Here is a 25,854-nt window from a genome sequence, read left to right on the forward strand (position 1 = left end):
TTGGTCTTCAGAGATTACAGTTTCTCAGAGACATTATCCGCCAGTAATCACAGTAGCATCTAAGCAACTAGTGGCCTTTGGTCTTCAATTCCAGCTTTTGTTTAATCCACCAAGCATTTATAGCTGAGTGTGTTCACAGTCACGCCATGCTGAAACCCGCTGAAGCCAATGGAGTAACTCAGGATTAGTTCCCTTCCAGCTGAGATCAGATCCTAAACAAAAAACGATGCCTACCATCGGCCTTCGCTCTCTGCAACTCTCTTCCAAGCGGTTTCATCCACACAGTGCGGGTCTTTCCATTTTCTTCCAGTTTGCTTTACGATTTGTCTTTTCACTTAAGTCTATTTAATTTAGCTGGGAGCTTTCCCCACTATTCTCCCTCTTTCTGCTGCTACGAAGAACACGACATAAAATTATTTTGTTTGAGTCAATGCATTGGTCTTGGCACCAAGCATCCGACTGGCATGTTCAACATCAAGGGAGAGAATTTGGGCAAGGAATTTTGATCAATAGGAAATGCAAAAAATTAATACGTACGAGAATTTGTTCTATCGCTATCAGAAATATAATGTTCATGCTGGCTACATGATTCTCTTTCCATCCACCTGGCAAGAAGCATTAAAGTTTCCCTCTAGGGCTGGCAAAGGACTCTTTTTCCATAGCATCGTTTGACCATGGAACAGTTGGCAGGGGGAATTTGAAGAGTGATGTGGCTGTATCCTTTCTTTCAGACAGTTAAACATGTCTTCTCCAGTGGCAGCTTTGGCAGTGAGTCCCTGAAGATGGGAAGGTGTATGAGTGGCCTACCACAGTGCTAAATCTCAGGTCAGGAAAGCAGCAAATTCAGAGAATTCCTGTTTATAAGCTATGCATGCATACAAATTTGTTCCTTTTGATATACGTTTCAGTCTGCAAATGGCAAGATCTTGAACGAAATCACTGCAGACTGGCATTGGCAACCTCAGCTAATGGAATCGTAAACAGTAGAGTAGAAAAAGGTCCCGTGGGCCATCCCGTCTGAGCTCTGCGCTTTCCAGAGCGGCTCAGTAATGCTCTGTGTAATCACTTTTTGCTGGATCTCTGCAGTGATGAATTCTTGTGCGTACCCTGGGGGATATTATCCTGTTACCCCAAACTGCTCTTACTATGAGCATATGTTTTGTAATTCCGAGCCTTGGCCTGACACTCTTTTTTGCTCTTTCCTGTCTCACCATCATCTCAGATGACAAATGATTTGCTGTAGCTATTACTATCCTGTAATTTATTTGTAGGAGTTAATGCTGTCTTCATCAGCCATGTTTTCTTAAATGATGCAAAATCACTGGCTCCAAAATCTTTGTATCCTGACATATGTTAAATAAAACTTCAGTAAGAGTTAAAAAAAATTATTATACTCAGATGACAAACCAGGTGTGAATTTGGTTGCATACAACATAATTTACATGGCCAAACTAATGAAGAGAACAATGAATATGCTGATTAACACCACAATCGTCTGTTAAAGTAATTGTTTTAATCACGAAAATATTCTGAAACCCCAAACTATAGGATTATTCAAATGCAAGAGTCAGGTTTCTACCGTGCCCATTATTCAGCTGTGGTGAAATCCACCTCCGTGACTCACCGCTTGCCGCTGATGTTTGCCATTTGTACAGTGAAAACAGCCGGGTAGCCAACAGAGCGGGGAAATTCACTGTGCAAGGGGTTAACTACAAACTGGTTAATGGAAAAGGCTGAACCTAAAAGGCAAGCTAAATTAGACAAAGGGTGAAATGGCAAAGTCAAGGTGAGGTGAAAACACACTGAGTAACCACATTGTCTTATTTTCCTTTTCTTTCCCCTCATAGCCATTATTTCCTTATTGCAGTAAGATTTTTTGCCTTTGTTTTTTTGTGAGGACCATAAACACATTTCAAAGACATATGAAAACAATAATAACAAAATTTTGTTCCAAGAAGTAGTAACCATCCAAACCAGAAGCAGAAATAGTGCCCTGTGAATCAGGTGATCACCACACGCTGAGAATAGGAAACAGCCAATGATCAAATCGTACAGATCCTGTGCAATCTGGAGATGTTTCTTCCAGTTTCTTGGTCAAACATCTATTAAAAAAATGACTATTGTAACAAAACCAGAGTTGGTTGTGAACAATTCACAGACACTAAAAGAAAAAAAAAGCCTGAATTGTGAACAAATACTAATGGCAACAAATAAATCAACAAGCACCTAATTATTTATGTCTTCTCACTATAACAGCACATTAATCTGCCATAGTCATGGATGAATCACAGAATATTCAACTTTCCAAATGCATGTTGGATTCTTTAAAACTGGACCACAGATATGAAGAAGAAAAAAAAAAAGAGATTACTGGAAATGGTGAAATAAATTGTCTCATGGTAGTTTGTTTACGCATAACATTTTCAACAGCTATAATGGGGCATGGGAAGGGTGGGAGAGAGCTGCTCTTATGTAAACTAAGGAGCTAAGAGCAGTATTGTGTTGGGGTCACTCAATAGTCCATGGAGGAAGTCCAGCCTCTCTGCAGGGTCAAATAGCAGGAGTTTGGAGACAGCAACTTCACCTTTAGCCCAAGCGTATTGTATCCCCCTTACCCTCCAAATGGTTTACACATCTTGCTACCCTCTTGCACTGGCAGTAGGAGGGTATTTTGGTTCGAATACAAGGCTCGTTCTTAAGACTTCTGGCTCTGCCACTGATTTACTGGGTACTTGGGCAAGCCACTGCATCTCTCTATGCCTCCAGTGCAGCATGTAAAACACAAATAATTACAGCGCTTTTGTCCCGTCCTGTGTCATCCTTGGTCACAATGAAAAATGACCAGGAAGGGGTTGAATTCATGGGGGTTAGCACCTAGCATCGGATGGCCCCGTCAGAAACAGTTGGTACAAGTCTTGTTGAAGTTAAACAGCAATAACAGTTCTGATGTTTCCTATCTTAGAAAGCACAAGGCTAGTCCAGAGCGATGCAAAGAGCAGGAAGTAACTGGAGATGAGGGGGAAATATAATGGCAAAACTTTTCTAATATGATCCAGTACTTCTCAAAATCCCTAAAGATGTGGTTCAAGTTTTACGCAAATGTTGTGAGATGCTTTTATTTTCTTTGAAAAGGAGTTTGCCAGCCCTCTGCAAGAACCGCTCGTGATGGAGACAATGACACATGAGGCGAAACAGAAGTGTGAATACCTCCGTCGCCCTCGGGTTTGTACTTTCTCTTTCGCCCTTCTGTTCTCACCTAGGGAAAGATGAACATCTGCGTTCACAGCGATCGCAGGACACTGCTGCTTTGCTGACTGGCAGGAAGTGCCAATGTGAAGCGGGTGTAACCTTCTTCTCCAGCTTGCCCTCAGAAAGCACATGAAACACATCGGCCCTTGTTGCTTCCATAAGCTGAAAGGAGTTTGTGATTCCAAGTCTACTCCACTCACAGCACGACATGCCCTGGGTCAGCCCCAGCAATAATGTTTTTAAACAATATTAGGTTATTCTTGGCAATCGATGATGACATTTTCTACCAATCGGGATATGAGAAAAACTTCTAATAATAAGAAGTGATAGAATAACAGAACTGGAGACCAAAATATTCTCAAACACAGAGGCTGGTTACACTGTGGGGGCAGAGGGAAGCTGAGACATGTCCCAGCTATGATTTGTCTTAAGAGTTTAACCCAAACATACTGTTAATTCCACACTTGGGGAGTCCAAGTCTAATTACTCTGTACTCGAGATCCTCACAGTAGTAGGCAAGGCAAATGCTGCGTTCATACTTTTCTCTGCTCCTATGTGTGATAAAACAATCAGGTATTTAACATAGAAATTGAAATAATTTGCAAATCTGACACAGGAATAACTTACCAAATTCTAAGTCTGGGTTACTTTTCTGTATCTATGCCTCCACATGGACTAGACTCGCTTTTTCCTGGTGGGCCTAACATAATTTTTGACGTGCGTGCTAACACAGAAATTAATATTTTCCCCTCCTTTGTACACTGTGGGACGTGCTTTGTGCAGTGCAGTGGTGATGATGGCAATTCTCTTTTATGCATATAGTGATAATTTAACCCCAAAAATGCACTCAGCAAAATTTAGGAGAGATTGAAAGAAGTACTACCAGTACTACCATCTGACTGCGAAGATGTGCTAGTTCAGGGTTTGATGCACGCTTGCAATGTGAGTACATTCCCAGTGGGTTTACATGCTATCACATCTGAAAGCTTAAGTGAAGCACAGCTACCGTTCCCTGTGCAAGCTCAGTGATACTCCCGTGGAGAGGCAAACATGCGCTACCCGGTATTTTTCTCAGCTCTTTTAAGAGGCACAATAGGAGAAAGTGGATAGAGATGCAGGAGGCAGGGAGGCAGAAGCAATGGAAATCGGAGGGACCATTCCAAGTTTGAAGGACATCATGCAAAGAAGTATAAAAAATACACAGTGGAGGTGAATATAGGGAACATACAGGAAGATAGGACTTAGAGGGAAAGAGCTTCAAGAGAAAGCGAAAAGACCATGACAAAAGAAACAAGGATGGTTGTATGCATAAAGAGCTTCCAAGCTAGGTCAGCCCTTAGGTCTACCTAGTTGAGTAACTTGGCCACAGCTCTGTGATGGTGAAAATATACTGAATCTGAATGAGTCTGACAGAATGAAGCACCCTGGCTTTCTCTCTCAGCCACAAGTGCCTTTCAACATCAAGTTACTACTGCCGTTATATAGAGGAGTTAAAGGCAAAATGCAACAAGGCACTTTAAGCTGAAGGTCTTTCAGAGGCACTGATGTCTTTGCCCTGATAATACAGGGCTCTTCTTTGCACTATGATTCCAATGGCTTTGTCTCATTCAGATTGAACAAAAATAAGCTGTTCCTAAGGCACATCTTCAAAGAATAATTTCAGCAGCTCCTAGTCAAATAACAAGACAAACTGGGACTGGGAAAAGGAACTATCTCAACATTTCCTGCTGTTACTGCTCTACCAGCTCACATGGTTCAGTTCCACTACAGTCCTTTCAGGATTATTTTTTATGATGCAAACAGTACCCGACCCTCCCAACGAAAGCATTGTCTGGTTCTTCAGAACCATTTCCAATGGGCTTGTTTTTCTAGGGTTTCACTTTTTCTGGTATTCATAAATATATCATATTCCATATCGCATCCTACTGAAATTATAACTCAGTTCTATTCAACTGTCCTCCATGAGTCCTTCCTGGATGGGGTCTTGCTCAGGGTTATATTCAAGCCCTTCTTCATACACACGGTACGGAAGTCTCTGTGGGAATAAAAGCATCCTACAGCAGGAGCATGTTACCAGAACCAGCTTCTCTGCTAATACAAGAAATTGACTGAACAGTCCCATGGGGATGAAATCCAGTTTAGCAGTTGTTTCTGCTCTGCTCTTGCCCTCAGACACTCAGACTCTTTTATTTCACTCTGATGCATACCAAGCTAGGCCTTTTCTTTCTTGATGCTTCCCTGAGTGGTTTACACACTTCCAGAGGCTGTCTTTGGAGAGTGTCGTTCAGGTCCTTCCATTACAGCTTGGCTGACAGCTCTCGAACGCTCAGCATTTGTAGCATCACGTTACGCTTGGTGCTACAGGAAAGGCTGAGGAAGGCGTTGGCAACCTGGGAAGTCCTGCCCTGCAGGGCAGCTCCAGGATGCCCCAAGCAGCTCAGCAATAAGCCATGCAAACCAGCTGGGCAGTCCCCAACCTCCACATCTCACCGCAGCTATGGACATAACACACCACCGTTCCCTAAACTCCTCTTTTTCCATCTCTCAGTCTCCGATATGGTTTTTCCAGCCTTCTCCCCACCCTGGGACTGACTGATTGATAGCAGCAGTTGATCTTTGTGCTCTTTCTCCCCCTCAGATGGGTGAGCAGCTGTCATTTCCAGAGAGCGAGCGAATGAACTCCTCCTTTCTTTTTTCTCCCCATCCGTCAGCTCAAAAGTAACACTGAGAGCAAATGGAGTCTCCCAGCTGGTTTGATTTATTTGGTTTAATGTTCCACCATGACCCCCTGGCTTGGCCTGGCCTTTCATCCAAGCACTGTAGGGGCCTAAGGCTACTTAACTTCCGTGATTAGATGAGTTCAGTGTATTCCGGCCTGTTTGGCCAAAATCCAAGCAATTCACTTAACTACTGTCTCCATTTCGAAGAGGTTGAACTACGGCACAGGGAGAGACATCCCAAGAAATTCTGCATAGCCCAAAAGCACACGGGGAGTCTGATGGAGCCCCAGGTTTGCAGAGACTTATGCTAAGTTGCCCTTCGTCCTCTCCCAGAAAGACAAAGCCCTTCAGCAGTGCCAGCCATTCTGAATTTGCCACCCGTGGAGGAGCAGAGCAGGCATGTCTTCTTCCTCTTCCCTTCTTTCATGGCCTTTTCCACATTGCGGTGGCTCTCTAACGTTTATTCAAAGAAAAACTCTCTTTTCCATGATGGCTGACATGGTGGTTGACATGCAACGTGTCAGGCAGAGAAGAACTAGCCCCAGAAACAAAAAAAATGATCCAAATTTTCAGATGGGTTGGCTTTTTTGCCCTGTGACACCTCTCCCTTTCCACTCTCAACCTCTCTCTTGAGCAGAGTCCTAGATCATAAATTCAACAACCAGCAAAATGAGAGGGAGACGCTTTTCTCTGACGAAGGGACTGCCCTGGGCCAACTGCCCTGGCTCTGCCTTTCCATGTCAGAAATATCTGTTGACCCAGGTAAATTGGCCAGTTTTTTTCCCTGCTGCTTGGGATCTGACAAGGACCTGACTGAACGAAGTGTTTTAATTCAGGTACAACAGTGGCCAAAAGTGGCATATGAAAGTATTAGGAAGTGGCACATGTAGCTCTGGTCTACACACAGTATCTTTTGTACTGGTGTAATTATGTTGGCTAAGGCTGTGATATTTTACCCTTACAGTTATAGCAGCATATCCTGTAGTGTGGACAGCATAAGGGTGCCTTATACCATCTAAGCTCATTCCCTTTTCTCATACAGGAATAAGCCATACGAATATAAGTGTTTTTATATTAGTAGAGCTTCACCCACATCAGGGAAATTATACAGTTCTAGCCATCCAAAGAAAAATAAACTTTTACATAGAAAATCCTTAAAGAGGTAGGTAGCGATAACCAAAATACTTCTTGACTGCCCAGGCTGACACAGCCAGATGAGCTTAAAGACGTTGAAGGAACAGGTTTCCTAAAAAGTCCAGAAATTGCCTGTGTATTTGGCATCCCAAAACAGTCAAGTCTGCCCTCTTTATGCCTAGGCCAGTGTTAAAGGACAAACCAAGGCCCAGATTTGATACCCCAGGATTACAACGATAGTTTCTGACTGCGCTTGACAGTTTCAGTCCATCAGGTGGTCCAAAAGAAGAATTATGGAAGCTTAAAGGTAACGGCTGTGGATAGAAACACATTGCTCCACTCTTTCTTCCCAGTAGCTCATCACAGTGAGTGCCTTTGGAAGGACCACGAAGGCTTTGCAGAGCACACTGACCCGTTTCCATCAGTGAGCTGTCCTACAGGTGTCACGTACCAGCAACGACCATGTCCAGCCCCTGTCACCCATGTAATTTTGAAGATTTTTGCACCTTCACTGAAAAATTTAATAAAAGGCATTAGGAGATCATCTCTTAGACCACATAAATCAGCACCTTCTTCCAGGAAAAGGAAACAGGGTGCAGCAAGTTAGAGACATGATCTGATCCCATGAACATGGCACTGTAGCTTTTCCTATGCATGGACATATTTCTCTTACTTCCACTTCAGTGTATTTGCATGGTCAAAGTGAAGCATGTGTATGAGTGTTTGGATAATGAGAGCCACATGGGGTGTGATTTAAATACCAGGAAAGAACATCAATAGGCTATTCAATATTTAATTACACCTACTCCATTTCACACTCCAGTGCAGATTTTGTTGGCCTCAAAAGTAAATGATATTCTGTGTTTTAGGCTTTCTGGATCCTCAGAGAAGGCAGTTTGTCCTTCTAAATACTATCTGAGGCCTTTTCTATCAAGAAGCATGAGTTTTGCATGTGTCTTTAGAATACTTCCACACCCTATGTTAATGTATGATCTAGCTCCAATGACTCCCTGAGATATTTAGCACAATCACAATATAATTAGTAAAGACAAATAAAATAACTTATTCAAGGAAATCTAATGAAACCAATGCAGAGCTTTTCAGGAGAAAGATCACCTTCCACAAAGCAAGGCCAGGTTAAAAAAGCTCAGAAACATTGCTACGGATGTTAGGAGGGAGCTGGAAGGGCTGTTTCTCATGCATATCCCTCTTTCTTTGTTTTGTTTTTTTTATCAGCTCATTTTTAAAACACCTTCCCTGTACATAAACGCTCAGCACGTGTGAGTTGGTTGTTTGGTCAGTCAGAAAACCGACCATGGTGGTTGGTTGTGGTGATGTGTTTGACTAATGGAGGTTACATTTCTCTACCTCTCTGCATCTTTGTCTTAGACAAGAAGGGGGAAAAAAGTTCTGACTTCCAGACAGCCATGAAAACTAAATAAACATGCATGTAAATGAGAGGTTATTTGGAAGAAGGATTGTGGATGTTGGCAAGAAGAACAGCACAACTTATGACTTTTCTTTTTTTTCTTCTCCTCTCCCTCTCTTTTTTTTCCCCCTCTTTTTTCCCCTCTCTCTCTTTTTAAGGCCAATGGAGATATTTTTTAAGGCAAGAGTTTATTTTTAGATGACATTGTTATGGCAAAATGGGGAAATGACCTTTTCATTTAGTCAGGAGGCATCATGTGATTGGCAAGTGAAAAGCTATAGGCATGTGGGACTTGAGCCATCCATGTCTTAGGCCCTGCAGGGAGGTTTCTTGTCCCCATTGTCTTTGGTAATCTTCTAGGTGGAGAACCTACATCCTCCTAGACTTGAAAGCTTGATGTATAGACAGAATTAATGCCCATTCTTGCCTTTCACTATCCAACAGCTTTTGTAAAGGAAAACCATGAGCCAAATGTTGGTATCAGGCAAAGGCTCAATCTATAGCAATTTACAATTGAGAGTGGGATTAGAGCCTTCATTACCAGGGTCAGGAGCCCTTGAAAATGCTCGTTCCAGCTGAACGGCTTAATTTCACAGGTGAAATTAATGTTGTAGCACTTTCTCCTCAAGGGGATAAAGGTGGCAGTTATTCACTTGATACCTAAATCCAGGTAAGCCAGTGCCTTGCAGGAAATGCTAGTGTGTATAAATAAAGCAATGCGTAGCAACTGTGGTTTTATAGAGGCTTTTGGATAGAAATGTTGACTTGCTGTGCTCCTGAGGGACTGGGCCTATGGGCACATCCACCTCACTTCAAGTACCTACCATGTATCTACTTGAACTAGAGGAAGTCCTTAGTATTAGGCCACAGTTGGTAAGTGGTGAGGAGTTTTTGTGTGTGTTTCTGTTCTTTTACCCATAACAATCATTTTCCCTTAATCAGGCTCTTTCACGCTTAGTCTTTGAAATAGCATCTGCAAGGATTTGAAAATGGAGTTATTCTCCTGTGAGGGCTGTAGCTGCTGCTTCTAAACTGTTTATTTTCTTTTAATTTTGTACTTTGACCAACTTTAACTGGCTTTTCTTTCTCATTTTAACATCTGTGTACTTTCTGAATGTAATCTCCAAAAGGTTTAATTCTAGCTTTTCTTATAAATATACATACCCATATACCATCTGGCTCCTGCCCTGTCCCAACTTTCACGCAATTTGAGCACGGTGGGTGCAATAGCCCACTGCCTCCGGAGCTTCTGTGGTCTGGAAGAGATCCCTGGATCCCTCTGGCAGGTGACCCATCTCATTTCATATTGAGTGCCTCTCTTCTCCCTTGTCTATAACTCTTAACTTGCGTTTTTCCCCTCCTGTTGAGCACGACTAGTATTTCATCCCTGGAAAGCCTCTCAGGATGTTGAGCCAAGTTTTCTTTAAAAGTGTGTGTTTGTATGTGCATAAGTGTGTGCATCTGTGTGTGTACATGCATGTGCCTAAGTCCCAGAACAGGTATACATCTATCATTTCCAAAGGCAGTAAAAAGATGCTGGCCAGAGGAACTGATTTATTGCAACATTTAATGAGATTCTTGTCAGAACCTGGTTTACTGGTGTAAATGCAAATGTCAGGTCAGTATAAATCACAGGGGTAGGGGACAGAGAAAGAAATACTCCACTTCTCCCTAAGAGATAAACCAGCTCTGTGGTTAAAGTGGTCTCCTCCTTGATCTGCCATTTGAGATAAGCTAATATACAGCACCATTAAGTGCCCTCTCCGGCATTAATTGCTGAGTAACTGGAGGGGCAGGGCCCCAGCTGTGCAGATGTGAGAGGTTCATCCCCCCAGGATGTGACAACTTCCAATCCCAGGACCCTCACCCTGCTGTGAACTCTCTTTACTCCCACATAGCCAATATCCCTGTTAGTCTCCTTCCTTACTTGTAGCCTCTGAATTGAGGGTATGTCTACGTGTGGGTTTGCAGGCAGATGCAAGCAAGCTTGGAGTCTGATGACGAGCAGCTCTGAAACACAAGCTGCTGCGAGCATTGCACAGTTCTGCAGCAAGGAAATCCTCTTTGCTAGGGCTGCTGGGCTCACAGTGTGGGCAAAGTCCTCTCTACTAGCAGCTCAGTTTCTTATGCGTTATGTCAAATGGTGAGAGTCCCTTGTGTCCAGCACAGACAGGCTGTGGCTGAGAACTTTCCCTCTGCTCTCAGGATGGAGTCTGCCACGGGGAAAAAGTGGGGACTGCTTGGGGACACAGTCAGCAAACAGGAGTGAAGTTGCAGTTACGTATGTCAGAAGTCTGCCCTGTTGTGCTTCCTTAGACTGACTGTCTGCTCAGGGTGGAAGCAGTCTTCCTATTTATTCCTTGCCTTGCTCCCTAGTGCTAAACCCTCACCTGCTTGACCAGCAGAAAAAGCACCACATCTCAGCAGCTGCTCCCCCTCCATTCCCTCCCTTCCAGCCCTTCCTGAAGAAATCGGGAGATGCACACAAGCCTCAGCTCCATCCCCCCTCCAGGACTGTTCCCCAGGAGGACCCTGCTAGAATGGACTTTGCCCAGAGGGTCTCAGCCCAGGCTGGCTTTCCCCATGCCCGGCTTGCTGTCTTGAAAGCATGCGACTCCTCCCTCCCTCCCTCCCAAACCTCAGGGCTGTCCTGGCTGTGCTGTTCAGTCGCTTGTCTGCATCGCCTGCCAGGCTCCTGCTTGCTTTTCCTTTCTAGGAGGGCTGGGGAGAGGGTCAGGGAAGGCCAGATGGTACTTCTCTGCTTTTGTGCCTTAAAGCATGCAGCTTTTTTTCAAAAGCAGTAGCATAGGCAGCTAGTAAAATCTATTAAAGATGCTGTTGGATGTAAAAGCTGGCTCTTCTTTGTCCGGAGTTATAAAAGCTCTTGAAGAGATCCAAACCGGAAAAGACAGGCACCTAATAGTGAAAACAAGGAAGGGGGAATAAAACTGGCACAAGGGTCCTGAGTTTTTCCATGATTGATTTGAGCATTGCAAGCCACTGGCACGGAAAAGCAACACCCGCAGCACCACAATAGCAATATATAAAACAAGGAGAGCCTCAGCTTCGCTGTGGTCCAGCAGCCCTGGTCCATAGGCCAGCGCCGGTATCAGGCATCCTGGCACTGCCTCTTTAGCAACCAGAACAGCCAGCACAACAATCGAGGCGGGATTGGGAATGGAGAGCAGTAGTTAATTAAGCCTGCATCTTTTATTCTCTGGGGGCAATTCAGCCTGGTTTGAATAAGCTGGAGTGCCAGGACCTGGTGGGAATGTCTCTCCCAGCGCAGGAGAATCCAGTCTCATGGGCTGCTTTATTAGCATAACAATATTGCCCAGGATGCACTTGGCGTGATGTAATGCCAAGAGTGAGTGAGGGGAGATGAAAGTTTTCCCGTGCAGGAGCTGGGAGCGTTTGCCACTGACTGGGACTGTGTCAGTGCATGAAATTTCTTTTCTTTCTCCCTCTCTCTCCCCTTATGGGATGTTTGCTAATTGAAGCAGTTCTGGAAAACAATAAGTTGTTAGAACCCCCCCTCCCCCACCTTCTCTTTTAAATTCACATTATTCTGACTTACTGGCAAGGCAGGAGCCTTTTCTGCTCCTTAGAAAGTGGCCTCTGATTATTTGCATTTCCATGTGTAAAGTGGGACCAATGGAGAAGGGGAGCACAATTTGTTGGGATGGGCAGGTGGGAGGAGAGGGGACCTCTGCTGCCCCTATCTCCTGTAACAGATATTTTTGACAGCCAGGGTGTTTGCATGGGGAACCAAAAAATCCCATTTCCCGATTCCTCCCTGTTCCCCAGGTGGAAGCATTTGTCCTGGGATGGTTCTGCCTTCAGTACTGTTCTCTCCAACAGCGGACATCCAATTCTTTTTAGTGTCAAAGGCCTCCACCTGGGGAAATCTGTCTGGGGACTCCTCTATGACCAAAGTAAGGATTTCTCTCCACTCATGTGTTAGTAGATAACACCAAGCACGTGCTGTTTTAGTGGGGTTTTGCATATACTGTCCCTGCACAAGCTGTTCTGGTTGCAAGTACTTTTGGTCATTGCTTGATCCAGTGAGTTGCACAGATCACTAATGCAGGAATGGAGCACAGCTGGCTCATGCTGGCATGAACGAGTAATTGTGGAATTCTAGTGTTGTGTGTATTGAATGATTTATTTTGTGTGTAAGTACTGAAAAAGCACCTATCCATGGATTATTTTTTTTTTTCTGGGTAAGCCATCTATCGTAGCAAAGCAATGAGTTTCACTCAGGCTCCTGCTGATAGCTCTGCCTCTCTCAGCCCCCCCACCCCATCCTGCTTGTCCTGGTTATTTCAGCGTGGCTCTAGAACAGGAGTGTCTCTGCCTGTGTGGAGGTGCTGGTCTAGTTCTTGTAGCTTCTGGACACTAGAGGCCTCTAGACACTCTGGTATGATTAATGCTAGTTGTGGTAGTCCTGTGTAATTAACATTCACTTGGAGCAAACGAGTAGAACTGATGGCATTCAGCTGACTTTTTTTCTCTCCTCTCCAAATATTGTCCACTACAGTCGGTGCAATTTCTAATAAAGTACCTGGTGAGCAGACAGGTTACAAGAGAACATGGGCTGGGGGAAGCTGGCTCAGCAGAGATTAGGATTAATCTCTCTCTCAACCGTCCATGCATGTACAAACACACACAGGCAGCAGGCTTCATCTGGGGGGTTGCTATGTCTTTGGACACAAATCAAAAATGTGCTTTAAGAAAAAGTTATGAAACATGAAAATAAGCATTTTATATCTGCTGTAGCAAAAAATTAAAACCTGGACTGGCCCACCCAGTGTTGCATTTCTGTCCTCTAACTCCACAAGCCCACACATCTTGAAGGCAAAAGACTTCAAGGACAGTGCTGCCTAGAGCAGCCTGGGGTAGATCCCCACCATTGGCTTTGCTTTCCATCCCAGCATTTCTCCTGGAGACTTCAGCCTGAAGTCTCCTTACAGGCAGGAAAAGATTTCCCTCCTTTGAACTCCCAGCTGTATTTTCTAGAAAGCCCTTCATGCTGCTGCCTGGCTGGACTGGGAGATCTGCTCCAAAGAGTTTGCTGCCCCAGCACTGCCCACTCCCTGATTTTCTTCTAGATTTTCCTCGCCTCTCCCCCAGCATCTGAGCAGTCTGGCTTGGACACGCAGGAAGCTTTCTTACGGAGTGTTTCTCCAAGGGCTGAGGTTGCTGCTGGGAGCGATCTGTCTGTTAACCTTGATCAATCCAGATTGCCTGGCAATGATTCCTGTATTACCCAACTTGCAAGAGGCAACATGTTTTCCAAAAGTGCCGTCCTACTGAGATCCAAACTTGTGTAGGACCTACCTGGGTAGTTTTCGTGCAGCAGCAATTCTAGTCACAGATGTATCTTTAAGCTTCCATTCAATGTGCTGTCCCAGAACAATCTGTTCTTGATGTGTTGAGGGTTATACAACTGGTGACAAAGATTGCGGCAATGTGGGAAGCCTCAGGGAACTTCAGACTGCCCTGGTTAAGTGTGCCATGTTAGTGATAACCCCAGCAAACATAGCCACCGAGCTGTAGTAAGCAGCTGAGTCTAAGGGGAACCAGCCTGGTAAACTGAGGCACTGATTAAGGACAAGAATTAAATGGTGTTTAGGTGCCCAAAGATGCACCTGAAGAGCATCCCTCAGCCCAGTTGGTGTGAGCCCCTGTCTTAAGCAGAGCCTCTGTGCAAGGTGGGAGGCAAAGGGCAGCACGAACCCCCTCCTCTGACAGCCCTGATTGAAACCACATTGCTGCCGCCTTCGGCCCCTGTGTCCAGAGAGGTTGTAAATGCTGGCTGCTGATAATCGCTGCAATTAGTGTGCAACGTGCTCCTACTAAAGGGGTGTTTCCACTTGCCAGTTGCTTTAGCAGATGTTGGGGTGCAGTTTGGCTGCCAGCACCCTGACGAGGATGAAGTGCAGCACCATGGCTCTGAGCTGCTCCTAAAGACACTGCCCTGCTCCTTTAAGTGGTAGCCAGAAGCTTTCTAAATACTATCATCTTACCAAAAGAAGAGGGGGAGGGGAAAAAAAGAAAGTGTTTTGGCATGAGAACAATTTCTCCATTACCTCAATTAGTTCAAATGATCTGGAAAGGTTCTCTCTGGAGAAATCAAGCTAAATCTCAGCCAGCAAAGGGGCTGGTGGCTGGTTGGTTGCTGTAGGTGTTGATATGAACATTAGTCAGCAATGTAGATTGCAGTGAAGTCAGTCAATATTGCTGTCGCTGCTGTCTGGCTACAGTCATAAATTAATTAATTATATCACTGCAGTAATTGAAGGCCTTATTCTCTCTAGGATTCTGACTCTGGCACCTTCCTGCCTGTTTCTGAGGCTGTCCATCAATTCAGTGAGGTCTGGGTTTTACTGAGATCATTATTTCCTGAAGTACTGTAAAGTCTCTCCATAAAAAGGAAAGGTTTTTTTTTACCTATCTTCATCCTTTTCCCTATTGCCTGCGGAGGAGGGAGAGCAGCAGGTTCGGGAAAGATGCAGAAGAATGAGGCAGGGATTTCTAGTTCTAGCAGTTTGGGGTTGTCCCTTTACAAATAGGGATCAAAAGTATCCTCAGAGTCCCTGAAATGATGATAGGGTCCTATGGAGAGGCAGATTAATCGCTGTCAATGCTCCAAACCAGCTCTGTTCCTACAGTGGGGTTGAAACAAACCCAAACGCTATGATGGAGTAAGATTGAGATAACCAAATAGGCTGAGAAAATTCATGGGCTGGCTCCCGCACTGGTGTAAATCAGTGTCCCTGCACTGGCTCTGGTGGAGCAATGCCAAATTCCACCAGCTGAGGGTCTGGATTGCATATTCTACCTATAAAAATGGTGTTTAGGATATCTTGGCAAAAGTAGGTATTTTTGCAACCCACTTCTAACTGGGCAGTGCTGTGTAGGGATGAAATCCAGTTACACTGGTGGAAAAAAAAAAAAACACTAATCAGGCTAAAAAATTACACTGTGAGCCTGTGGCGCAGAGGCTTTTTGTAAGACTACTTTGTTACAAGATACCTGCTAAAAGTTGTTAGGCACACAGGGATTCACATGGAACCACAGTGAAGAAGAGGGAGGAGCACCCTTATTTCCAGCACTTGTTATTGATTGCAAGCTTCCCAGCATGTGATGTTATGATTGGAAGTCCCTGCTCTGAAGGTAAGCAATAGTGGAAAGATTTTTGGCTTTCCCCATAAAAATAAGACGTATTCTGGTCTTCATGATTATTCATAATGGTCCCAAAATCTGAATTCCAGGTCCAAGGCTTACAAAGGTGCAGACTATTGAAGAGCATCAGGTGTGCAAGCTCAGAGGATTCATTGCTCTCTTGTGAAAAATATCGCTTACACTGAATTTGTTTTCTCAAAAGTTGGCATTTTTCAACTTCCCTCCAAACGTGTAGCATTGCTCAAGGTTGACATTACCAATGAATACAGCTGGCCGCTTTTGAGTTAAAAAAAAAAAAAGCAAGCCACTGTTTGAAATCACTAGTCATGTGTGTAGAGGAATATGGCACATGTGCAGATGTTGAAGGGAGCCGCGTTTGGGGGACACTTGGGACTGAGCACATCTGGGGCTGGGAGTGAAGGCTTTCATCAGGTCTGGTAGAGAAGTACAAAAAACTTTGCTGGATCCCCTTGAGGCAAAGCCCCACTTGGTCATGGGTGAACTAGTCTGGGAGAGGAGACCTGTCCTCTTCCCTTGCTTCTGCACCCCAGTCCCCATTTTGCAGTGAGTCACGGCATGATTCAGTGTTTTCAGAAAATAGACCTTCAAGGTGTGCAACACTATAGGAAGCCCTAGGAGCTATGGAATATTTTTTGTATGCCTATAAACCTCTCAATTAGTGCTGTAAAGGAGGAAAATGCTCTTATTCTGGACATTGCCCAATGTGTAATGCATTTCTGCCACTGCAGCAAGAAATACTTTTAGCATTTGACTGATTTAGGAGGCAAAGGAAGGGAAGGCACAGTGTTTTGTACCTGAACTCCAGTAAATTGTAACCAGCCATTTCTGTAGAAGATTTCCTACAGAAAGGAGAGGAAGAGACTTTCTTCGTAGGATTCAGCAAAACCTCACAAAACACTTCAGGATAGCAACTGTGGATTTTTGACCTGCAGAGAAAAAAGAGGGAGGATAGGCACAAGTTTTCATTTGGAAGCTGGTTTTTAGGGGCTGTGTGAATGTGTGGGAGCTGGTCCCACCAGATGCCAAACGGCAAAAGCGGGAATGCCACCCTCCCAGCTCCTTCCTGCATGCAGCATCGCTCGCCTGTGTGTGCTTCTGGGGCCATGGGGCTTTGGAAACCCTGGCAGGCATCGCAGCTCCAGCATGGATGGACCTACACTGGGGGAATCAGTGGCTTCATTTAGTGCTCTTATTAAACTCTGGGTAATTGAGTAGGGCTTTCTGGCTGTGCCCAGCCGGATGGTTTCAGGCACAGTGAGCAGAAGAGAAGGGAGCATCCCACTGACACCAGCCTTTTGAAGTCCCTCTTCCTCCCCTGGGATCCCTGTTCCTCTGCCTGGCCGTGGCCTCAGGCCTTTCCCCCAGCTGTTTTTCAGCTTGGTTTAACTGCTGGGAGAAGCGGGAGGGAGGCAGAGCCAGCGAGGATGACTCCAGGGCATAAGACACATTCTTCCAGGTTAGCCAGCGTTTCCAGGCCTTTCACTGAAAAGCCTCAATTAACCAATAATCAGCCAAGCATGGCAAACCCAGAAGCAATATGTGCTGCTTCTGGCTCCAGGGCCAAAGGCTAAAATCTGCTCAAGGAGCTAAATTAGTCATCTAATTGGGATTTCTGTCCATACTTATCCTGCTCTGGGTGCTCACAAGAATGAGATCAGTGACAAATTTCCAGTTCTTCCCCTGCCATCGCCTTTCCTTAACAACCCTGTCTAATTAGTGCTGTAATGCAGAAGAAGGACCAAAGTCTGACCCTGGGTGCAAGGGTGGAATCTAGGCTTTGAACTGTCTCCTCATCCGAACTGCTGCAGTCCCATGAATTTGGCTGAATTGCACTGATTTACACCAAGGAAAGGTTGAGCTCTTCCCATCCTACTCCAGGTAGGACATACTAAGGGCAACCCACCACAAAATCTCCCGTATTTCCCCACTTTCAGCACATGGAAAGGGAGGGTGGCACTGAGGGGCTGTGAAAATTTGCTCTGGAAGATGCCTCGTGGCAGAGTGTGTGGGACCAGGCGAATGGGGAGAGCAAGTCATGTCCTGGGAGGAAACCCTCAGTGCGGAACAGACATCTGCTCAACATGTGTGGAAAGGTTTCAGTAACCTCCACAGTCTTGGTTGTCCTCAGCCCACCTTTCACTGTGGGAGTGCTCAACAGAAAAAGAGAAACTGCTTTCCTTGGGTTTATTTTGCTTTAAAGGCAAAAGTGGAAACAAAGAGTGCCAGCACCTAACCACCTCCAAAAAAAAAAAAAGGTAATGCTGCAAATGTCAGAGAGCAGGTATCTCCATGTTGGAAAGGATGTTTCATTCCAGACCTAATGAGACTGCATGTGTTTCTGAGAGCTATCACAAGAAGAACGAGATTGTATTTCCCTGCCCTGTGCAGCAGGTAGCCAGGAGGAGAGGATGCAGGGAGGGGCTGCAGAGGCCAGGGGTAAAAGCCTCCACTCCCTTGGAGGCATGAAAAATCCTGAACTGTAGGTTGGGGAGTGACCCTCAGAGGTCATCCAGCCCATTTCCCTTGCCCCAAGGTAAAATCAGCAATAACTAAGCCGTTCCTGATTAATTCTTGTCCAAAATGCCATGAATGTTGCTTGTGGGGTTGAACCAAAAGACTTGCAGCACATCAGCCGTGCTGAGGATGGGGCATCCTCCTGCTGCTAGCACGGCTGGGCTGTCCCTTGCGAGAGCTGTTACCAGGACAGTAGAGCATCCCTTATTTTTTATGGTTGAAACTGCATCAAAAGGAATTGAACTCAGGCAGAGTTTTTAAAATAGCCTTTGGCATCTTTAGGTTTTAGGAAAAGTGACTGCTGTATCTCTGTGTGAGCTGATCAGAAAGAATGTCATCATCCTTGCTGACTGTTTTCACTTTAAAAGAAAAAAAAAATTGTTGTAACAATTCTTTTGGATTTTCAGCAATCAAAATATGTTGTCCAAAAGCTGAGAGATTTGAAGAAATTTGGAAGAAAAAAATACAACATATTTTCTAGGAAAGGAAAGACGTAATAAAAACATTAATGCAATCAAACCCCTAATTTTCCATTTAAAGATTAAATTAGTGGGTCAGATTGGAAATAACGATTCCCTACTTGCTATGTAAAAATACATAACACACACTTTCTCTCTAAAAGCATTTAAAATTCTATATTTAAACATATAGAAATATAAGTAAATATAAAACAGTAAAAAGCACTGTTGCAGGGAGCAGTGGAAGTGCAATGTCTTTTCTTTAAGAGACTATAGTCATTCTGGGAGTAAAATAACAGCCAAACACTAGAGATGGGGGAGTTGTTCACACTTCATGCTATGTCCGCTAGAAAAGCGTTACAATTTCCCTGCTACGCAGATCTGTGTGAGCTCGGCACAGAGGAGCGGCAGGATCAGGGCAGAAAGGGCATTGCATCCTACCAGGATGGGGCTCTCGGCATTGACCCTGCCCTGGAGCATGGAGACAAATTCCTCCTCACTGATATTTGTTAATTTGATTACTAAAATTGTTCTCTGTACTGGGCACTGGATCTGGGGACTGTCCCCATCTCGGGCACTGTGTAAGTGTGTGCATAACCCATCTGCCCATATAGGCTTTGTAACCGCAGATATTGGCTTTTACCACACCTTGCGTGACGGATTTTAAATACTCCTGTCAGGCTAATAATAATAACAGAAATAGTATTCCAATGAAGGGCAGAGGAGATGAACTAGATCCAAGGTGCTTCTCAGAGAGGTAGATTGTATATGAAGTTATGCTTTGAAAAACTGAAAGTTGTCCCTGATGTCAGCAGCGTTCGTCTCTTCAGCTGAGCCAGATGTGGCTCTCCCGTGCATCTCGCTAATCTCAGCAAGGAACAGTTTCTTCATCCTCTGAAATCAGCCGCTTTCCATGAAAGTCCTTCTCAAGGTGAGGTCTATTCCCGCATCCCCCAGGCTAGCTCCCCCCAGGTCCCCTCTCCCCATCCAAGGACCGATAAACCCTGAACCGATAAGCTCTGGTGCTGCGGCCGCAGCCGTGAGCTACCGGCCTTCCCCGGAGCAGGCGCTGCGGCAGCTCCCTGAGCACGGCTTCTGAAGGGGGCTTTCTTAGTATTATTATTTTGTGGTCAAAAGGTTGCATACACTATTTTTTTCTGATGCAGAGGCTTAGAAAGAGTGGAAAGCAAAATATTTTGATAATTATTCAGGCCAGCGGGTTACATAAAAGGTTCCATAGCCCTCTGCATCAAACCTTAACAGTTCAAACCACAAATTCTGTTTTTGCAGCCATAAAACATTCAGGGCAAAAAAAAAAAAAAGATATAAAAAAAAAATAAAATAATAAAATCCATTTTCCATTCGCTTGAAACTTATAAAATTTTATGTGGTGAAAAATGACAGTTTACTCCCAGAAGGAAACTGCCCAGAGAGGCTTGTTTCATGGGCACAGTGGGATCAAGAAATAGGCCTGGACTTGTGTCCTTAGTCACATAAAGTAAATGTTGAAAGATGTCACAGAGCAGCAGGCGAAAGCTGCAGCAGCGTGGGTCGTCCCAGTCTTGCTGGGAAGGGTTGTTGCCGGTGCAGAGAAGGAGGGGAAGGCACGCAGGGGTGCTGTGTGTCCCAGGGCTTGCATGGTGCTCTTGGTTTTGAGAAGATGACCCAGCGGTCTGAAAACAAGGGATGAAATCCTGTAGGGTGTTCAGGACCTTCAGCTTCCTCAGGACCTTCAGCTTCCTCAGCCCCTTTTATCTCACAGGCTGCGATACAGCCCTTACCAGGCTAAATATGCACATGTGAGATGCTCAGTGAGACGAGCCATAAGAACGAGGGCATTGCCATAAGCATCCAAGCCTGTGTGCTGGTCCAAGCAAGGGCTAGCATCACTGCTTAGAAAGAGAATCTCTGGCTCACAGGGTTGCCTCTAGCTTACGTTGCCATGGTTTAGTTCTCTTTTCACAGCAGTGCCCGAAGCAGAAACCTCAGTGGAGTTATTGAGGTTTTCCTGGGCTTTGCTGGGTTAAGAGTAAGCAGAATCAGACCCCGCCATCACAGCTGAGGATGAGACGTTGCAGTGTTGATGGAAAGCACCGGCACAAGAGCTCACAAGCTCTAGGAATTCAGTCTGAATTCCTGGCTGCACAAAGTCAAACCCGTGTGGTCTGGGAGTCAGGTTCTCAAAGCACAGAGCAGAGCCCCCCTCTCCACCCCCAGCTAGCTCCAAAACTCAGAGCAGTGCAGCTCTGGGCACGATCTAATGAGCTTTTGCCCTTCAGTTACAACTAAAGGTGGCATCGCTATATGGCACAACTGGGCACCAAACGCCCTGAGCGGAGCAGCCGGGACAGTGTTAGGGGTGCCCGCATGGTGCTCTGCAGCGTTCAGCTGTGTCTTTTGGATGCCTACCCCCTGCCATAGTCGAAATATGTCTTCCACACTACCTTTACCAAAAAGAAGCTGCCTCAAGGGTATGCCATGTGATATTCTTTAGTTCACTGGTTATTTTCCAGCTCCGTATGAAGGTGCAGGGACCAACACGTTCCAAGTTTCCTTTGCTAGAAAGGTTCAGCTGGGCAGTGTCGAAACATCCCCAACCTCCAGCAAAGCCAATGGTCTTCCTAAATGACCCAACGCTGCAAACGCTCTGAAAATCATGGAAAATAGCAGGTGCAGCGCATGGGACAGTCTCCAAGCCAGTCTGCCGCAGGGCTGCTCTGTCCCCTCGCACACCTTTAAGTCGCAGGCTTTGACAACACACCACTGAAATCCTAAGCAAAGTATGCAAGTAGTTGAATTCCTTGCAAAAACCTGTATCATCAGGTTTCTGGTTGTTAAATGAACATGAAGACATATATACAAACAGTCCCAATTATATAATTGCTTCTGCTTTCTAAGTAAAAGATATCCTCAAAATTATTGAGAATCAGATGCACTTTCTTTACGGGTTTTCTACCCTGGGACATTAAAAAGTCATCTCATCTCCTGAAAGTACAGGATGAAGAAATATGTTAAAAATTTCCCAATAGTCAGCCACAAAAACACAGACTATTACCAGCTAAAAAACAACATTATTCCCCCTGCGTGTTAGAATTTGACACTTCTGGGTACTGGCAACATTTTTCAAAAGAAAATTAAAAAATAGCTGTGTATAAATGAAAAAGGTCTCTTTACTTTTCCTTTTCCATTTGCAAAGGGAAAAAACAAAAACAAAAAACTCACTTTATGTTCTTTTTACATAGGAAACATTAAAAAGTCATCTAATCTCCTGCAACTAGCACTAATTAATGAGCAACATGAGATCTGGGAAGAGAAATAAAACTGCAACCTGGACTTTCTGTAGTGCAATTCAGTCGTGACACATTTAAAACCATAAATGCATTTTGCTTGATTCTGTAGGATTCCTAATTAGCAACTTGAGAGGAAATCTATGCAGCAATGAAACACGGGCCGCCTTTTTTTTTTTAAATACTTCAGCATTAGTGGTTTTCTTGGTGATGGGGATGCGTTAAACTGCATCTGGAAGCTCGAGCCCACCGAGTAGAGCCATACCACAATCTGCCTCTGTGGTCATCTCTGAAATATCCAGTCACTCCTGTACCAAAGCTTCTCAACCATTTTTTTTTTTGAGATTTTGCAACCCAATGATGCTCCAGCGTTTTTGAATACCAACTTTGTACCTGGGAGATTAACTATTGGCATGACAGCATACTTTCAGAGACAAGCAGGCTTTAGTAAAGCTCCATCCAGCAGTTAAGTAGCCAGCGAGCCAGGTTAGTCTGGTCTATTCTTATTGACACCTATCTAAGACTCAGACACACCGAGATGTGTCTGGTCTATTACCCTGCTCAGAGCTGTGTCCTTCGTTACATTTAGTCACCTATGCAGCCTGGAGGTCTCCCAGGAGTGTGCTGAGCTTTGCGGCAAATATCCACCTTGTTGCTGGTTCTCCTGTCCCCTTGCCAAGGGGACACGTGTGGTGCAGCAGAGGTTTCAGCATTGAGCTCTGCAAGGTCGCTTCAGCTTGCCGGCATTTCAGACACCCTCTTACTGTGAAATGCTCTGCAGATGAGGACCAATGTCCTCAAAGAGGCTTTGCAACTCACGGGGAATTCACAGAAGCTATGTGGTGCCTCCCAACACCTGAACTGCTGAAAAAAATGCATGTTTTGCACCAACTGGAGCTCTGTACATGCTGACGGCATCATCCCCAGGCATATTTATTGCTGTAGTCTCACAGAGCAGGCCTATAATGTGAGAAAATGCATCCAGATCGTTGTCTGCCAGGATGGGATGGAGTTTCCTAGCTGAGCAAAGACAGGAAAAGTTGTTCTCAGAAACTGTCCAGTGAAAGTTTGAAGTCAGAAGGGAGTCCAGGAGGACGTCTACGCCGTGGACTGAATTGAGTGATTGTGGTTGTGTAGCCTCAGCTGAAGGAGTTATTATTTTCACGTCTGGTAATAAATAGAATAATGGACAAAAAGCCTAACTCCCTGCATGAAGTCTGAGTAAATGAGCTTGGTACAGCGGTTCGCTGCAGGATTTGTGGTTTGGGACCTTCTTCCAAGCTGTGAATCAACACGCAAAGCAGATCCAGGGCCACTCGCGTGGCTGCGAGGACTCACGGGTGTCTCTGGTTTCTCTGCTCTGCCTCCACAAGATGCCCTCGCTCTCTCCCAGATGCCCATAGGGTGGTCGTTACCATAGGGTGGTCATCACCTCGACCTCCTCCGTGTCCTCCATAGGTGAGGACATGCACGACGTGCGAGAGCTGGACTCTGCCGCCAGCTCATCCCTCTGGATTTTATTGTCATCTGATAAAGCCTCTCTGTTCTCTGTTTGGTTTAAATCCTTGTTGGAAAACCTCTTTCATAGTAACTCAGCCTCTGACAACAAGCACTTAGAAGAGCTGTCCTCCCAGTTTAGAGCTGTCAGCCATAAGTCAGTGGCGGTACCATTAACATAATCCAGGTGTCTTCGCTCTCATTTCCAGACGCTAACCGCTGGGCAGCAGTTCTCCCTGCAGACAAGCTGCAGGACCAAGTAACTGCTTAAAGCAGCATGATGGTACTTTTTTTTAAAAAAAAAAAATCTTCCTTTGCAACATATCAAAAGAAAAAGCAGTCCTCTGTTTCTGGTATTCCTGATCAGTCTCTTCTTCATTCTTGGGACTATATTTACATTCTTCTATACACGATATGGATATGATATGATATAATATAAATGTTACTGATGTTCTGTAATATTACTGTTACACTGAGGGATATTAACATAGAATTTGAACCCTTTCCCTGCATCACAGCTTCTCTGAAAACATAGTGCTCTTGTTGTTGTTGTTGTTTTAATTCTCTCTGCCTTCAACGTGTAGTTAGTCCCTCAAGAAACCAAGGTCATCTTCTGAGCCAGCCGACGTTACGCACAGATGTCGCTTCTCCAGCACCATTAGTGGTACAGGGCAGTCTGGTTAGCTCTCAGCTTAGGGCAAGATTTACAGATGCACCAGCTGAATTCGGGTGGGTCAAGCTCACGTGGAGCCCAGCTTGTACCACACTGGTGGGCTCAAGCTTTCAGGGATTTACACATGCAATTCCTCAAGATCAGTGGGTACTTTCTAGAGTCCAAGACAGCAACCCCCCCCCCCCGAGGGATAACTCGGGAAGCCACAGCCGGAGCAGGGGTAAAAGGGTGAGCACTGCTCACTTGTGCTTCTTTACCGAATTATTTTCTAGGATTTAATAAAGAGTGATGTCCCTGCGTCCTGCACATGATTCGGGTACCTGTCTATCTGTGTTTTCAGCATCTTTTCCTTTTTTAATGCTAGGAGCACTTAGGCCCTGGTGCTTGCCTCTTGACGTGGTTTTTTTCCCCTTGGGAAAACACATGTGTTTGTTTTCTTCCTCAGAATAGATCTGAGCTGAGCACTACCTTCCCCAGCTACTCCTCTTCCTCCAGTCCCAGTCTCCGGCTGCTTTCAGTTGCCACAAGGAGGGGAGGAGTTCAAGGTTTGATGAGTAAGTTTCAGTGGAAAACTTTGATTTGTTTCATTTGTTTGTTTAATCATTCCTTTTCAAAGGTGGCTGGGGTTTTCTTTGGAAGGGGAGCAAGCTGCTTGCTTTGAGTGATCAGCTCTATTATATGTAGTTATTACATTTATCTCTAAATTCCCAGTATATGTGCATACTACATGAGATTGCCAGCCTAATGAGCTTCTGAAATTTAATTGACTGCTATAGATATTACTAAATCTCTCTGCAGAAATCAGACCAAACTAAGATTGAGACAGATATCATGAGATCATTCAGAAAATCTGTCCCTTCTCATTACCTGGTGTAGGTTTTTTCCATTAGAGTTTACAGGGGCTTTAACATCATCTGATTCATAATTGATGAGAAAATTGAATTATTTTAATCTGTGTATTATTTTAAGGCTTTGACAAGCAGTCAAACCACCATGCTAATCCCTAATCCCTGGATAATTGTCACCCAGCAATTTTAAAATGTGGTCTCAGAAAATTACAGGAGGAGCCAGGAGTAAAGCAATCAGAGTCTGCACATCAGAGGACTTTCATTATTATTAGCATTGCTAGCATTATTATTATTATTTAAAGTACACCTCTGGCATGTCTCCCAAAAACCTCTTCCCCATCTGTTCTGCATAGAAAGTTTCAGGAAAGAGGCAAAGTCAATCAAGCAAAGCAGAACAATGTTGAAGGCGAGTTTAATAAAATAAAAATAATTCTTCCTTTAAAAGAATCACATCGTTTGCCACACATTTTAAAGCACAGAAAGTATTGCATAACTCCTAACCGCCGAGCTAGCTAGAAATACTGTATCCCTTTATTCTCCACGTTTAATAGTTATAATTAGAACCTTTCCTATATGGTTTCTATATCTACATGTAATTCTAAAAAAATCCCTCTTGTCTTTCCCAATAAACTGAAGCATTGTTACACAGACCGAAGTCAAACAATTAAAGTGAGAAATGGAGACGTTGGGTTTTGAAGAGGGTTTTTTTTTTTCTTTTTTCTTTTTTTTGAGGCAGAAAAATTCTCCAAATTGAAATGTACTTACTTAGCATCAGTTTTGTCTTCGCAAGCATTGCTGTCCACACCTGGGTAGCCTCTGGAGGCAAAGGGTGACTG

The 25,854-nt window shown here is 44.6% G+C and overlaps 1 long non-coding RNA gene across 1 annotated transcript; it reads right to left on the bottom strand.

Annotated features, from left to right (window-relative positions):
• Window positions 1-1,887: 1,887 nt before the first annotated feature.
• Window positions 1,888-25,854, bottom strand: LOC143167991 (uncharacterized). The gene is made up of 3 exons (XR_012996649.1): window positions 25,784-25,854; window positions 16,536-16,667; window positions 1,888-2,102 (listed from the first exon to the last, which is right to left on the bottom strand). It is a non-coding gene; the product is annotated as an uncharacterized LOC143167991 (long non-coding RNA).

This window comes from Aptenodytes patagonicus, chromosome 16, assembly GCF_965638725.1.
Source record: "Aptenodytes patagonicus chromosome 16, bAptPat1.pri.cur, whole genome shotgun sequence".
Classification (NCBI taxonomy): domain Eukaryota; kingdom Metazoa; phylum Chordata; class Aves; order Sphenisciformes; family Spheniscidae; genus Aptenodytes; species Aptenodytes patagonicus.